General features: G+C 41.7%; 1 protein-coding gene across 1 annotated transcript in view; it reads right to left on the reverse strand.

The window, feature by feature from the left end:
- The window catches only part of LOC105452192 (tyrosine-protein phosphatase Lar), a 390,547-nt gene that overhangs the window by 279,395 nt on the left and 94,803 nt on the right, over positions 1-16,349 (reverse strand). The window lies entirely within an intron of this gene.

A 16,349-nucleotide genomic window follows, 5' to 3' on the forward strand; every position in this document is an offset into this window, starting at 1 on the left:
TCGGCGACGCGTTTCGCTCGACGGCTCGAAGATGGCTCCACGAGTATCTTTAATCAGCCTACAATCATCTCGGGCCCCCGTCGTCGCTAGGTGCGGTTTTTATTTTACACGCGGGTATGTATGTATGTACGCCCGCGCTCCCCTTTTATCACGGCTGAAAGTTCAACTGACTGGAATAAAAATTTTGTGTGATAAAAGTTCCCGTGGTAATAGCCATCCCTTTTGACTTTAAGCATAATGCACGCGTATAAAATAATAAAATAAAGTAAACCGCGCGCGGGTATTGTATCGGCTGAAACAAACGGGCTATTCATGCTGTGTCCTCGATTGTAGTTTCATCGTCGTTCCGTTAATTATCTCGCGGAACGAACTGACTAGGGATAAACTGGAGGAGTATTTTTAATTTTCTCGCAGCAATTTTCCAACGGCAGAGAGAGAGAGAGAGAGAGAGAGAGAGAGAAAGCGCGGATCAACGACAAACAGTGAGCAGATGGTCCCCACTGTCGCGATTGGATGCAGGTCATGCAGGATAAATGAGAAACAGGCACAAATTCAACGAGGGATCCCTAAATCAATTTAAACGGATAAGATTCAACGAAGGGGAAGGCGATGTGTTTTTCCAAGGAATAGCAAGTCCGCGCGGAGAGACCGCAATTGTAGTCGGCGACCGCATCGCTCGCGTGCATTTGGAATGCAGGTCGGTGCAGTTGCGCGGCTCGTGTTGCGTGTTCTGTCCCGTCCAATGCATCGCCCCCGAACAATATAGCACGTCAGCTTTTGTCCGCGCTGTCTGTTTCATTCGCCGTTAATAAAATACCTTTCGAATGTGCCCCGGGGAAGGAGCGCGCGTCTCCTTCGCCCCCGTTCGCCGTTACGGGTGAAACGCGCGCTCGGCTCGGCAAAGAACACAGGGGACACTTGGACGTTCAAGCTGCAGCAAACATCCGATATTTGCATCGCCGCGCTGAATGAAAAGCGAAACGACTTGGAGATATGTTTCTGCCGGGGCTGATTACACGCGGCGTTCGAGAGAAGCGGCGTGTAAAAGGACGAAGAGGGAGGGAGGGGGGGAAGGACGAGAAGATTGGAACGAAAACCAATTTGACTCTGACTTGGCAAGTGCTAAAGAATAGAGTAATGAAATAAATATCGAAGAGCACGCCACACCGCGTACTTTCGCGCGTTATTCATGGTATTGTATACGTATTGTATAGTATTGTACGCGGTACAATGGATGTGTCAGCCAATAGAGAGAGATCGGATTATTTCTCATCACAAACAGAAGGCGGGAAAGGGCGGCATTGACATTTTCGTAGGAAATGCGAGGAGCGAAAAGCGTGAAACAAACGGCACCACATGTAGATTTCCCACGCACTTTTTCTTCCTCTACGAGATTTTCAATAAGTTTCCCCTCTTTTTCAGTTCTGTTTCATGCAACGCTTATTGAATACCGTCTAAAGCAATTGTATCGTTCCATGATAATTATCATGATTATCATAAAATACGTGCTCAATTATAATGGATACGTTTCCGACGAATGTTCACATAAATTCCGGCTGATAACGCGAACGCGTCAATTCCGATTGTTTTACAATCGGCTTTAACGAATCGATGTTCGATTATTCGGCCGCCTTCAAACCTGCCTTACCGCAGTAATATTGCGAATTTTGCCGAACGAAACTAACTGATTTCCCACGGGATAAATCCCAAGCAAAGCTGCCATTGCCTTGCTAGAAATGCGACGTAAATTTATCGTAAGGGCTTAGATTGCTATTTCACACGGACGCATTCCAGGTCTATTACTTCGATCTTTTAGATTTTAAAATATTTTGCTACATCATTTCTATTTTTTCTTTTATTTTCTTTTATTATTTCTTTACTAGTGAAAAAATTTTGTTTTATTGTCGTAATTTGATATATAGGAAATTCATGTAGAAAAAAAATTATATAAAAGATAACAGAATAGGAATAACAGAATTATTTTGATAGAATAATTCTACAAGTTATATTTTATATAACTCGCATAAAGCAAATCTGTAATAATTCATATAATTCAAAAATACACATTTTAATGCTTAAAAATATAAAATACAAATTCAGATATTTATTCGAATTTGCACTTTATATTTTTAAGCATTAAAATGTGTATTTTTAAATTATATAAATTATTATAGATAAATCATGCAGATACCATTAATGTACGTTAATATTAAAAATCCGATGGAACAATGTGCGTGTTCAAAATTTTGTACTAGAATTTTCGGTAATCATCCTAAATCGTTGCACCGGCGTATGTTTCAGTTCCCATTACAAGAAGGGAATGAAATGTGCGTGTATGACCCTTACAAATGTTACGTAGCACTCCAAGCGAGATCGGTTTCATTGGAGGGTTGACTAAAGAGACTAAGATCTTCTCGAGGGATTGAAGGGCCAGTGCCAGATTACTGAATATGCGACATTTCGGGGAGACGAGATTCATATAGCAAAGTAGAACGGTACGTATTCGTGATGGTGATAGCGGTCGCTGAATCAGCAAGCCTATCTAGCTTATGTATAATTTCTGAAAAGATGTGTGTGTGTGTGTGTGTGTGTGTGTGTGTGTGTGTTTTGTGGATATTATTTCCGTTAAAAATAAATGAAAAATATTTTATAAATGTATTAAATTTTTCTAAAATTATAGATATTTAATTTATAATCAGAGATTGTTTTTGTAAATATTTATCTTATTCTATAAATACGTAGAATCTTCTAAAATTATATTTAATCCTTCTTAACTACTTATTTATGTTATTCGAATATATCATTCGCGGCTATCGTAAATTGTACGCGACTGACGCAAGATTTGCGAGTCCATACTTACTATACTCGCGAGACTGTCTCGAGATTCGACGCCGGACTTGGATACGTGAGGAATTACGCAGCTCGCGCAACTGTTTGAGAATTCATGGCACTGTCCCGTACCGGTAAAGTATCCAGATCACTCGATCGCCAACGGCGAATTCCTAAGAATTTCTTATATCGCTGAAATAACTGGTGTACGTGCCCGAGGGGCGGAAGCGACTTCAATTTCTGTCCCCGAGGAGGAGTGAAATCCGGGACGCGGAAAAATTTGCACGAAGAGTAGCGGTTTCACCGTCGCCGGCACCGCCGCCAGTCGGACAGATAGTCGATATTTCCGCGGAACATATTTAAGCATGGCATTTAATAGTAACTGCAGAGAACAACACATGTTACCCGACTGACCTTTCTCCGAGCAGCAAACACGCCGGCACGCGCGTTTGATTTTCCGCACAGGATGCACGGGTGCACGCGTATTATCAAGCTGAGCTTCCGCTATTTGCGAAAGGTCAGCCTGCAAGAGGGGTCGAGTCCAAGATTCTCTCGTGGGTGAATACGTGAGGGCGCGGCCGAATATCGTCGAATTATCGGGCGCACCGCCATCGGCGAGTTTAGGATAGATCCAGACATTAGTTAGTGGCGGAAGCCGCAAATAACGACGATATTTAACGTGCGGGTATGTTAACACGGGTTAGGAAAATACAGCTGGTTAACCGTCTTTAATCGAGGTTCTACCGCGCAATCGAAAGAGATATATCGAGTGGCGTTCACTCTGTTTTTTCACGCGCGGGATACTCCCAGCGCGTGCGATCGCGCTCGAGGGGGCTTCTCTCTCTCTCTTTCTCTCTCTCGCGCGCGCGCGCGCACTTTTTCTCTCCTCACGTTGTTTACCTAAGCCCGTTCCAGCAGTTTCATCCAATTTCACAAGCGTAGCGAAGAAGCGGAATCCCGCACGAAGGCGAAAACATCCTATATACAGTAAGTTGTGTTCGTGATCTCATCGCGGTTCAGCGGTATCCTCTCATAGGCGGATGGCATGTCTACTGGGTGTATTCCGCAAATTTTTTTTTTGCTAATGAGAAAAAATGCGTGACCGAAGGCGTGGCTGACGTGATACGTTTCTCCATTTACGTAAAAGCTACGTGAAACGTCGCGCCTGTTCGGCGAGATAATCGCTTCGCAAAATATACGATAACATGTGGCATGTATATGTCAACGTTTCACGGCTAAAATTTGTTACTCCTCGCAGAGTAGATCTCTGTACTCGTATCGATAGCGTTGTCATGTTAGAATCGTTAAAGAGGACATCGATCGGTAATCGGCGATATGTCTTCGTTCAAGTATGAATAGCGACAGATCGATAATCAGCGAGGATGTTGAACTACTCACGCTCGAGATAAATTGACGTTAAACAAGTATTTAAGTATGCATGTGCTTTCCAATTTCTCCGTTTTTTTTCGTTTCTTCTCGCTTTCCTTCCTTCGAAAATACATTAATTTTTGAGAATACTGTTCGACATTTCTACGTCGCAAACTGAAACCATATGTATGTTAAAAATAAAAGCACTTTTTTCTAACATTGAAAAAATATCATGATCGTAGATTTATCGTGATATATATTTAACAAATTCATGAATCAAGAGTGATACATTTCGTGTTGTGCAAAATGCGTGAAGATTTAAAAATCACGTTGTGATCTAATAATCATGCGTAAAGGTTTTCGATAATATCGAAGATATCGAAAAACAAAAAGCTCTTGTCTCTCTGAATTAAACATTTGTAAAATGTTTCGAGAAGAAAAAGATTTCTTAGCATGTGTGAAATTAGCATTCCAACATTAAAATTCTATAGTTCTGATTAGAATTCCTGTTTCATTTTGAAAAGATGAAGAGTTTCCTAGAGTTTATAAAAAGAGTTCTGCTTAATAACGATTTTTCATTTAAATTAAAAAAATGGAATGCTAACTTCTTATCAAAATTTAAATTAAAAATTGTTATTAAACAGAACTCTCGTTATAAATTATCATTCTTCGTTTCTTCAAAATAAAGCAAAAAAAACTCTAATTAGAACTTTTGTTGGGATGCTGTGTGAATAAGTATCCCAATATTAAAATAGATCTGATCAGAGTTGCCGCTTCATTTTGAAGAGACAAAGAATCCTCTATAGTTTATAACAAGGGTTCTAAACAATCTTTAATTTAAATTTAAAAAGTGGGGTAATAATTTAATATAAAATAATCATAGATCAGAATCATAAATTCAAAATTGTTATTAAGTAGAACTCTTGTTATAAATTATAGAGAACTCTTCGTATTTTCAAAACAAAGGGGAAACTCGCTAACTACGGAATTTTAATGTGAGGTGCTAATTTCACACATGTGATTTCATATATGTAAACTTTTTCAATCTGTATTTTGTTTTTATGCTAGTCATCGTATTAATCACAATGCAATTATGTCTATGGACAGAAATGTTTCAATAACAAAATGTCTGTAATTTGCTCGTCAAAGGAAACAGGAAATATTCTAACAAATTAATTAATCAAAATGATAAAAAACTCATTGAAAATCTCGAAGTTCTGTCGCATTTTGCATTTACATTAAAAAATTTAGTATAAAATAAAATTTTGAAAACGTACAAAAGATATATAAAATATAAAAAAATTTAATCTCCAATTACATTAAATATTGCACATTAAATCATCTATATTCAATTTTACATACTCTTTTTTTGTACGTTCAAATTCGAGAGCGACATTCATATAGTTTATTGCTAGGATTCTGCACACGTGCAGTATGCAAACATATTGCAAAATGAATTATTGGCTAGCTGCTTCAAAACTGCTCCTTTCAATTTCGTTTTTATGCAAAAAACGCGAGATAATTATCGGTACGAAATTCTGATGCGCGCCGGAGTCAACGTGAAAGAATATCGGATATGCTGTTGCAGATTACATTTAGTCGTGATTCCTGCGTTTCATAACGGTGGATAATTACATCACCGACTGTCAATAATTGGTCGGTGACCCGTGCGCGAGATGTAAAGTAATGACTCCTGTATTGCCGCGCCGATATCCATATGTCAAATTGTGATGTGCCCTTCTGTACGCGCGTACACGTACAGTATAACTCGTATGTTTATTGTCGATCTGTTTGTCTGCGAGTTAGGTGCAATGAACTGCTGATAACTGAGAGTTATTAACGCGCGCGATCCGACGAATATATACGCTACGGATAAATTTAGTCGGTGTGGCTTATCGGCGAACGAGCATCGCCAAGTGCTATTTGCTAAAAATAATTCTAAAAATAAAAGAGAAGTCGAAAGGAGAAATTGACGGATCGCGACATTCGAAAAACAAATTGCCATTTTCTCGAAAAATCGTTATTCTTTAGAAAATGTCGCAATCTGCGGCGAAACCATTGATTAATCGAATGTTGTGATATTTTTTGTGCTACACGAATATATATAATTTCGTTTTCTAGGGAATTTAATTAAATCACTTGACCCAATACTTTTTCGAACCTTTTTAGCTATTAATGCGAATAAACTGTGCAAATCCATGCACGGTCAGTTAATCCCGGAAAAATTTCATTATCGTGTATTTCGCGCTTGGCCCAAAATTGTGAAATACATTACGCGGATTACCGCGCAACCTCGTAATCGCGTTAATGATTTGCGGTACGTTCGCTAATGATCGCCGCCTCGTATCGACGCTGCTAAAGAGGGACGAAGGCAGGGTAAAAGGTAGAAAATGAGAGCGAAAGAAGAGAGACGCAATAGCATAGTTGCAATTAATACCGCGCGTGTTCGCCCGCGAGAGAAATACAAGGCACGCCGACGCGGGCGTACGTGCTAGACTTTTCCGACGAAAATTATCGCGACGGAACGGTGCGAAGCGGCTGGTTCGATTCGCGCCGTTTACAACCGCCAGTTAAAATTAGCCTTGCAACAAGTTATATTGGTACATGCCGTTTACCCGCGATCACCGTTACCCACGAAATTCCGAATTCCGGTTGGAAGCGGCGAATCACGCGCCTGAAATTGTAATGTTCGTGATAGTCCGCGTAACGCTACATACCGTAATAATTCCATCTCGTATAGATTTCCCGGCTTGGCTAATTATTATTTCCCCGTGGGCCGCGGTATCGCATCGATGAGCCCTCCCCCCCTCTCCCCTTTTGCAAATTTCAATTTCGATATATGCATTCACACAGAAATATTGTATAGACAAATATAACATATCTAGAGATGTTTATGGTAATGGTGAATACGGAAACAGATATTTTGCGAATCTATGGTTAATATCATAAACAAACGCTGTATCATCAATTTATTGAGATGTAACTAATACCATGTACTAACTAATATAGAAAAATAGAATTCAGTGCATCGCATATTGTTTTCGCAAATTAACCTGAAAAACAACGTCCCTCTCTCCCTTTTCGTTCTCTCACTCTCTCTCTTTCTCTCTATCTCTCTCACGTTTTGCACAAGCGGATTGAGCGTTTTGCACGACCGATTACGCGCGGCGTATCGGCGCTACACACAGCGCATACTTCGATAATAAATAATAACGATCTGAAAAATTTTTTTTTTTTGTAGCGGTCGCTACAGACTGCGCGATGGGGCCGAAAAACAAAATAGGAGAGGCCAGAGCTCGTTCGGGGGCGAACGCGCTGGCCTTTCCTCCCACACCTTTTTTTTGCAGTGTTTTCGCCGCACCGGCTGCACTATTTATTCGCGTTGCACACGGCGCTGCCGATTTGCATCAGTTTTGGGAAGTGAACGAATAATTATTTTAGCAACAGCAACACCGGCGTTGTCGGCGACACCGGCGGCGTGCGCAATAGCGCCACCGACGACAACGAGAGGAGGGGGGGGGGAGGGAGGGTGGTTTAATCAGCCTTCCATTGTAATGTTGACAACTATAACGGAAATGCTGAATAGAAGATTAGACTCGAACTAATGGGTTCTATAGAGGAGATTTGGCTCGAAATAGGAAGTGGGCGGAGGTGATTCTAGTCGAGCGAGCGATCTAAGGCTAAACAGACTTGAATTTCGCGTTTGACTCTAACGGACCCCGTTCAATGGCGCAATCTCGCGCGGCATATCGCACTCCCTATACTCCGCGCACCGAAGCCGTGTAATATAAATAGCTATACGGTTGTTCACCCAAAACCTTAAACGCGCACATTTCACAGCGGTTAAATTTAACAACAAAATAACGTGTCTAATAACGTCATCCACGTATCTAAAAAAGCCCGTATCTACGATAAATTGGAATCGCAGAATCCATTTCGAAATAAGTGACATATTTCAGCGTCTCTAACGGCAAACATTGATTCGCTTTTCATTCCTCTCGCGGCAATTTCATTTGCATATCAACACCGCGTGAAAGTGTATTCAGCGCAATTCTTGTAATAGCCGCCGACACTTTGAAATTTTCCACAGCGTTCCGCGACAAGGCTTTTCAATTTCTTGCGTTTGTCTTCGCTCGCGCAAAGCGAAAAATGTCACAGCGCGCATCGCGCCGATTAAGACCGTATGACATAACTTACGAACAAAATATATAGCAACAACAAATTTTCCGATAGGCAAATATTTGTCGACGGTGTAAGTAATAATACCCGGCAGTGAAAAGTAAACGTTTGCGCGGGAGAAAAGAGGGCGTCGTTGATACGGTAAACAACGACGTACAATATATTATTACTTGCCGCGGCAGGTATTCGAGGTACAACGATAACACTTGATATTCATAAAACCAACCGGCGAGGTAGCACGCGTTCGCCGCCTAACGCGAGAGGCGGCTGTGAGACAAGCCTGCGCTTCTGTATAACTCAATAACGCTTATGTAAGGTGTAAGGCTTTACGTTTTATTTTATCCGGTCCCGAGTGACGAGCGTGACAATCGCGGTGAAGTTCTCCCGCCGCGCGCCGAGAAGCGAAGAGTTGCAATGCGAAGACGAATGATTAGAGTACCGAAGCAATTGCAGACTTAAAAAAAAAACAAATAATTCAAACAGTCGATAAACGTGATTATGGATTGTTTGAAATTTATATTACAATATTTTTTCAACGATTTATCTTCTAAATTCGTTTTTTTTTTTAATTACACTGCATTAAATGTATTAATGAAAATGTTAACTGGAATGAATTTCATTCGAAACAATGTTTTACTTTAATCCCGCGCTTATAACGTTTACGCTCCAACACGGCGGAATGATTTTACGTGACATTATGTGGCTTTATGTTAATTTTAATTAATAATTCGGCGTCACGAGTATTTATTGGCGCGCAAAATGCGATTTGAGGTAATAGCGCGGCAGTAAGGAAATAGTAACGTGGTTAAATTTCAATGTAATATTTTGAAGTAATTACATCGGTGTATCTTCTCGCAATTTCATCGTAATTTCATCCCAGAGATCGATGGTCCACGCTTCGATAGCCAGAATAAGGATGATTTTGTGAAGAATATAACGTGCTATTACGTTTACTAGGGTCACAGGAACCTCGCCGGCCGTAAAAGTATTTTTACTGCGACATTACAGACTGGGTTCAGCTATCTTCCTCTGCCCTCGGCCGCTCCGCGCCGCGGAAATCGCTTTTCAAATCGCTGTTTACGTAACCGTAAAAGGACAGTGGCGGATCGAGGGCAGACAAAGGAGTGCGACGACACGGAACGAAGAAAGCGGCCATCCCGGGAAAAGTACGGTGACGAAGGGCAAAGAAACGACAGAGAGAGAGGATTAGCATAGATATTGAAGCTGGAAAACACATTTTTAACTTTGTGACCATATTAAGAAGAGTTACCATCCCTATTAACTTTGTGATATTTGTCTCATTAATCGTGATATTTCTTTGGTAAAGTTTTTAATAAATTATATAATTTATAAAACAAAAATAGACTTGAAGTTCTCTTTTGTACAAAATTAGTAGGCAGATGATCAAAGTCTTAATTATATCAAATTGTAAAGACGCAAATACATTCTTCATTAAAATGAAAAGACTACGCGGTGGATAATAAGAAGACACAAATTTATGTAATGCGAAAAATAATCGTAGAGAAATTCTCGAAAAAATATAATTAAAAACTATATGAAATAGCGGGGCAAAAGAAAAGAATTTAACTAGAAGTCTCAAAAAATGCTTATACAACTTTAAAATAATACCAGTTTTATCGCGTGCAGGAGCATCAGCGACAGATCGGTAAATGTCCTTCCTCGTTTCGAGTATAAATCAAATTTAAGTAAAAAGCTATATAATGGATATCGAACGGAACGTTTCTTTCTGGATTTTCACAAAAGATTCCCGCGGTCGCGCGATTGAATTCCGTCGAGCGCGCCTGAAGGTTGACCGTCACTGACGACGAATTAGCACGGTCTCCATTATTTAAATCCAGCGGATATAAAAAGAGGATCAAGGCTAAGTCGCACTCCGAGATATTGGCTGCCAAAGCCTCTTCGAGCGAGACTTCCGTACATTCCTTATATGGGATAGAAGAAAAAAAAAGTATACGACAAAGGGAAAGGACCAAGGGAAGAGAGATGAACGTCGCGCGCGATAGACAGGGAGGAAGAGAGATCGACGCGAAAAATCTATCTAATAAAATTCCGGCAATGCCGGCGCAAAGGCCGGCAGCGCATCCGGTTGTTATATACTTCGTTCTCTTCGTGCTTTCCGTCGGCGAAGGAAGTCGAGCAGCGCACCCGAAAGAATATCCAGAAAAGTGGAGTACGTATTATCACTACGGCTTTCCGCGCACAGATAGTTTATGATATCGTAAAAATTCTATCGCCGTGCACTTATATAGCGCGTATTGAGTGTACAACACCTTCCCCGCAAAGGAGAGGGTCGGTGGTTTCGCGTCGGTGGTTTCTGCATTCCCCTTGTACCAAGGAGCTCGAGAACTTTATCATCATTTAAATTCTAATCCTCCCCGTGTAGAGGATATCGCAAACGATCGATTCCTCGGGCTTATGTAATAGACAATTTGAATTTACAAAATTTCGCTGCGAGCCAGCTTTCTTCTCCTCCCCTTTCGTGCTGTGTAAGCGCGTAATCTATTCGTACATCTGTGGATATACACAATGTCCGCGGCAATGCACGGAAATCGTCAGAGAGAAACACGAGACGCGGCTTTCGATCGCGAAACTCTGTGGCGCCGCGAGGCTTTACGCAAACTTGTATAACTCGCAAACGTACGTATGAATATACGAATCATTTTTCCTCCCTCTTTTTCCACCCCGCTCTTTCTCGCGAAACGCCAGTCGCGTAAAGCAGTTACCCGACTCCCAACGAGAATACTGTTGCCGTTTGATTTTTATTTAAATACCTTATTTACGTGATATATGTCGGCGCGCGTCACCGACTTCAATACTATTTCCTCGTCTCCGACAAATTCCCGCTTTTTCTAGGCATTGCGATCATATCGAGGAACGCAAATCTTTGCTACAAACGTACCAATCCGCCATCCTGCATTTTCTATCTTTTAAAGTTTCCGTATAGCACGATAAATCTGATTAGAGATTGCTCTCTTCCGGTATTGATGATTTCTGTTGATGCGAGGAAACGAAAGAACGGACAAATGATGGAAATAGCATTAAAAAGAAGTCACATCGAAGCTTATTGCCCTCGTTATTATTCAAGTGAAGTCTAATAAATAGAAAAAATATATACTGTCATACATGTGTATTTACGAAGAATAATATTGTGGACAATTATGGACTCGAAAGTCGCTAATAAGAAATATATTCTTTAGAAATTGAAGATAATAATGCGTATTAAATTTGTTTCTCGATGGGACTACAGTTCCAAATAAATCAAAAATATCAAGCATTTTAAAAGAAACGTTCTTTAAAAGAAAGAAAGAGAAAGAAATCTCACATGTCTCGTATGAAACGTGTCATCCGAATGTCGCGTTTCAAGTTTTGTATTACAAGAATTCAAACCAGAGAACGTTCGCCCGGATGGCTCGGGGAAATCCGCGCGACGTTATAAACGTGTTCTGCGATTTCCCGAACGAATCCCGCGCGCGTTAGCGCAGAGGCAAGAGAATAAACGTTTCGCGCTTGCGGCGCGTTCGGGAACCGTTACTGGACCGTCGCCAGGAAATAGCGAAATTGATAAAATTTGCCAAGTAGAAACGGCGTTTCTGTCTCTTTTTCGCTTTCGTCCTCTCTTTCTCGTGCCGCTTATAAGATGACAGTTCTGCTGGGTCAACAAACCCGCTCGAGCAATCGACAAATCGTTACAGACGGGTCGCGACACTTCGCACGTTATTATTATTTCCAGCCCCTTTCGCGCTCATTCTCGCCGTTGCCATTTCTTCGCATCACTCCATGTGACAACGTCTCTCTTATATTTTCAGAGACGATCGATTTCATTAATAAAAATGCGATCTTGATATGATTTTTGGTACAATAGTCGACGAGGAGAATATGCCGAAACGATATTCTTCATTTGGCGTTCGTCATTAATCTTGTTATACACGCGTCAGATGCGACTCACCTCCGGAGTGAGATATAAGGACGAAAGGGGAGAATACAAACGAGGGCTGCAAACAGCTCTAAAACTCTCAAACTCGGGTTGGGACTGTGTGCAAAAAAAAAACGCGGGTGGAAAAGCCACCCGAAAGAAGAAGCCCCCGTTTTTCCCTGTTTATCTCCACTTTATTACGGAACGCATGAGATATTCCGCGTATCCGAGGCACATTTCTGTATAACAATGCACTCACATACATACGCGGGACGTGCACGGTGCATATACGCGCAAACGGTATTACGCACGGTCCACCGCTCGCGGCGGTGCTGCCCGCCTCCGGCGGACCGTCCTCACGGCTACTCCACTGCAGCGTCGGCTGTTTTGCCGCGGCGTAAAATACTTAATGGCGAGGCGGGGTACTTAAAAAAGGATCAGGAGGGGGCGCGAATGTGCAAGCGCGCGCGGACGAAGGAACGACGAGTGGCGTAATAAGCCGCTCCGCGAAGAAATTATATTTTATGATTGCAGGCAACGTTTAAGCCGCCTATACGCGGATGCGACGCGCGTCCCGTTCGCTCGCTCGCGCACAATTATTCCATGCATTCTAAGCCGCGATTACGAGTGCCTAGCTCGCCTTTCTATCGCCCGGCTCTATCGCGCGTCGCGCCTGTTCCACTTTGCATCCATCGATCTTACAAACTTTGGTAAACTTTTATCTCGTAGTCACACGGAATTCTTCTTTTTTTTTTCTCTTATCAGGATCAATTTTTTTTATTTTTTTTTTAGGAAAATTGAACGATTTTCCGATAATGAAACCTATAAAATTAATAACTCTTACAAAGAATTAGGAACGCCACGAAATGCTGTGCAAATCTTGGATCTTGAATTTTGAATGATAATTTTGCTCTTTCGAGGGGGAATACGAGACAGCGTGTCGCCTTAAATTCAGGCACCATCCGGCGCACTTACCAATTCTTCGTGCACTTGCCTGGACGAGTAAAACTGGAGGAATAGCCTTAGTTTTGTCAGGTGGATGGAACTCCACCGCGAAAGTAGAGCTGGCGTCGCGGCGGCAGTGACGTATGCGCGTTTTATAATGCAGAGTACGCGAACTCACTTTGCCGCGGCCGCCGCGCGAGAGGGAACTCTACATAGGAGAGCAGCCCGGGAAGACGAAGTCGTGCGTAAACGTTGTCGTATCTCGTAAATCTTTTTTCATACATTTTCACATGGTTTTCTCTTAAGCGCGCGCTGAGTACACGCGCTCTCGTCGTAAATGCTTAAACCGCTCGTTACCTTAGCCGTGCGCGTATAAGAACAATAATGGGCGTGAGTGCACGGGGCGCGGTAAGCTCCCTTCGGCATTACGTCGTCCAGCGGCTGATAGGATTTAACGGAGGTATCCTAGCACTTTCACAGGGGGCGGGGGGAGAGGGACCCGCCCGACGAGACGAGACGGTGGACTATTTTGTTGGACGTTAAGCCGCGAAGGAAACCGCCGTCGGAGTTGGGCCAGCGCGTCAAAGCGGTCCGATCGATTCAATTAGGTTGATTCCGATTGACTTAAAAGGCATTAAAGCTCGGGGGTCTAATCCCATTCCACAGAGTCGACCGAGTTCCGCACGATTCTCCACTTCGACTCTCTCCTCTTTCTCTCTCCCCCTTTCTCTCTCTCTCTCTCTCCACATGTACCTACTCGGCCTCCTTTCTGCGGTGCTTAGGAAGTTTTCAGTGGGCTATACGAGAATCGGTCGGCCGACGGCCTCTCTGCCCGTCCTCTCCCCGCTCGTGGACGGTTTGTCAGAAACGTTATTGGGACAGCGGTACGTTATCGAACCTGGGAACGAACGTGTTCCAGACACGTTTACGATCGGCGAACAGTATATTCCCCGTCTCGCGGAACTTTTCACATAAAATGATTTACAGTCGCGCGATACGTCGCGCGTTTTATTTTTAATCCTATCCTACGTCACTACGGAAATTGTCGTCAGTGTTTATGGGTATCCACGCTCCCTCCCACCTCCCCCGCCACAGCTTTCTATTAGAATCCCAGAAAATTTTCGGGTTACGAGTTATACTTCCGAATACGAAGTTACGTGTACAAATTTAAAAAGTTTTCGTGTTTGGAAAAATGTGTCCTCTTTGTGATCTCTTGCACAGAAGACCGATTTATTCTCTTGCCAGCGATCGATTGCATAGCGAGCTTCCCGTTTTTAACGAGATGTAAATCGTCGATGCATCGCTATTACGCAAAATCTGCTGCTTTCGCTGTACAAGACGATACTAACGTCTCTTTTCCGCCCTTCCTATTATCGCCGTTTATCTTCGCGCAATTCATGAATCGCATCTTTAGTAGGGGCTCCAAGATGAAATTTCCTTCCCTCGTGACATCCCAGTCTCTTTCGCCCTATATCTGTATTTCTCATCTCTTGCTGAAAATCTACCTTTTCCGGCACGATATTTGATAATCGATGAAATATTTCTCCCGCGAGAGAGTTCCTCTCGCGGATTTTTCCTCGCTCGATATCGGCTTTAAAAATCCACGCGGAAACTTTATATCAAGATTGAAGAATTAGATTAGATAAATGCAATTTCTTGTTAGATCAACCTAATAAAATATAATTCTTCATAAAATAAGATTTAAAGCAAAATAACTTTCTTGTTACTTCTGCAATATCTCACTCTTTAAAACAAAACGTTCTAATTATTTCGCAAAGCTAATATATACGTCTTTGATAGAAATAAAAGGAATATTGTCTTCGAAAATTAGTTAAAATCGGAATATTGAATCGACATCAAGTCTCCGAAAATATCACGAAGAGTGATGATTCGTAGAAACAGATAGCTTTGAGAAAATGAAGATCCTAGGAATGAATCAAACGATCGGACTGGCGTTTATTAAAAATCGCGAGCTTAGCAGAATTTTCGTCTCACCGGCGGATACATTCTTCTTATCCCAAACGATGAATAGAGATTTATAGGGAAGTTCGGTCATCTCTCTTTGTTGGAAGGGCTATGAAGGGTACGAAATTCGTACTTTCGTTATGCGACACCCGCGGGTGCGGTGAAGCAAAGCTTTTTTTTGGTGGAGATCGCACTACTTATACAAAGGCCGAGAAACGCGTTCGCGTTCGGTGAAAGCCGTGATGTGCGCGCACGCTATCTCTCTCTCTCTCTCTCTCTCTCTCTCTCTCTCTCTCTCTCTCTCTCTCTCTCTTTCTCTCTCTCGTCATAGTGAAGCGTCACCGGGAAAATTGCACTTCGCAATGCCGAATCAAAGCCTGGCGGTGCGTGAATCGACACTGTAAACGGTTTTAGCCATCGCCCGATTTATAGCGTATGCATGAGAGGACCACCATTAACGTAGACAAAGTTCCTGTTCAAATTGCAGGCTTGGTACGAGTAAACGCTCTAGGATTGCGCGAGAGATACGTTTTGTTGCTGGTTTTCGTTCCGAACTATTCGCCACGCATCTCTGAGTTTTATTTTCGCGACGATGTATTCCATTAAAAGGTTTCATAAAAATTTGTCCAATATTTGTATGATATTTCGAAATTAATTGCAGTCTTTAGACATGCAATCTTTCGTAATGTAATTATATTAATTAAAACTCCGTATTTTCCTCTAAATGTCAAATTTAGTTTCATATTGTTAACAACTGGTTAACAATTGGTTACAACTGGTAACTACTCATCTAAAGAACCAGAGAAAATTTTTCCCAATTTTTTAAACTTTTCCAAAATTTGTAGAAATCTATCGATCGTTCTTCTATAAATTATTGTTACATTGTATCATGCCTACAATTACTGTAACAAAATAAAAATATTTCATTTTACATACCTTACACATATACATATTTAATAAAATTATCTGCTTGTATTAAAAATAATTTGCAAATCTAATTTACGTAGTAATGCTTTATTTACATAGACTTTATCAAAACGAACATTTTGTGTTGTGTTTAGAGAGACGCAGAACTTTAAGTGACGCTCAAACTAATTTAATTCGCTTCATAATGCACCTACAGTTTTAT

Source organism: Wasmannia auropunctata, unplaced genomic scaffold (genome assembly GCF_000956235.1).
Source record: "Wasmannia auropunctata unplaced genomic scaffold, wasmannia.A_1.0 LD336036.1, whole genome shotgun sequence".
Classification (NCBI taxonomy): domain Eukaryota; kingdom Metazoa; phylum Arthropoda; class Insecta; order Hymenoptera; family Formicidae; genus Wasmannia; species Wasmannia auropunctata.